The sequence below is a fragment of the Pteropus medius genome, unplaced genomic scaffold (assembly GCF_902729225.1).
Source record: "Pteropus medius unplaced genomic scaffold, Ma_sr-lr_union100, whole genome shotgun sequence".
In the NCBI taxonomy this organism is placed as follows: Eukaryota; Metazoa; Chordata; class Mammalia; order Chiroptera; family Pteropodidae; genus Pteropus; species Pteropus medius.
In genome coordinates, this window is record NW_024340849.1 from 10,994,468 (window position 1) to 10,995,865 (window position 1,398).

Here is a 1,398-nt window from a genome sequence, read left to right on the forward strand (position 1 = left end):
CAAATTTCTTTTCACAGATTTAAGTGTACAAAATAAAATGCAAATAATAGGAAAATGCTCACAGTTGAGAAAATGTGCTTCATGATTAATAATTAGATCCAATTCCACAATAACTACTGTTAAAGAGAAAACCACAGCCTGAAATGGCATGACTTATACTGAAGTCCATGATTCTAGACCTAGACTTAATACTTAACCTAACTGCAGTTTCAAACTTCCCTACAAATGTAATGTTACTCACTGAGTCTGGTCAGCACCAATGAGGTCATCTATCACGTGGACCCTCTCTATCCTCTACAACAAGAAGAGGTCTGCATGATAAAACCCTTCCCAGTCCCTTCTCCCCAAAAGGAAGACCTCCTGGTCTAAAAACTGTCTTTTCTATTATTTTGCTAATAAATCCCCTGTCACACGCTTCTTCCTATAAAACCTTCCATTCTATACAACCCCTCAGAATATCCTTTTCCTTGCTGGATGGGATGCTGCTGGATTCATGACTCAGTAAAGCCAAATAGATCTTGAAATTTACTTGGTCGAATTTTGTTTTTAGCACTACTAATAATTCTGTGTATAAGGGAATTAGGGAATATGAGTGGTAATGACATCAATATGAAAGATTTTATTACCTTTTCTGATTTGTATATATTTAAAATGCATTATCTTCTAATTGCCATAAATAATAGTTCTAATGCAAATGGGAAAAGTAGGAAAGATAATGGATATCTTTGTTTGATTCTTCATTTTAGAAACTTGTGTCTCAATGAATTCTAAGCATCATTTGTTATTACTTATACTGCAGAATTTCCCTTAAATGTTGATTGCTAATGTATTTTTCAGCAGTGGTTTCAAGATTTCCACTAATAAAATCAAATTTTATTTAAAAATTTTATTAAAATTAATTTTGTTAAAATTATATTTTATTAATTGAAATTTTGAAATTATTGCAGAAAAATAAAAAGAATGAGAGAATTAAGTGATAATTTCTTTCTTTCTTTCTTTTTTTTTAGGTGAGGCAACCCTTGGTTGACCTCACAGATTGCAAGGACCTTGTCAGTTTACAATCCCTTATTTTTTACACCTACAGCACCTGGTCTTCCTAGGTGGTCTCCCATTGAAGTACTAACCAGGCTCGACCCTGCTTAGCTTCTGAGATCAGACAGGAGCGGGCTTGTTCAGGGTAGCATGGCTGTAGACAAGTGATAATTTATTTCAAAAATCAGGAAGCTGTTGTGTCAATTTGCCATATTTTTGTAATTTTCTTTTTTGAGTTTATTATAGGGCACTGAATCAGCACGCACAAAAAGAAATAAACATGTATATTTATGTGATTAAACAATTGGCATAACCTAATTGAATAAACACCTATATAGAACTGTGCATTAAAAGATTAACCTTGCC

General features: G+C 33.1%; 1 pseudogene; it reads right to left on the bottom strand.

Moving 5' to 3' along the window:
- Nucleotides 1-1,075: 1,075 nt before the first annotated feature.
- LOC120590679 (uncharacterized) lies at nt 1,076-1,194 on the bottom strand (annotated as a pseudogene).
- Nucleotides 1,195-1,398: the final 204 nt, after the last annotated feature.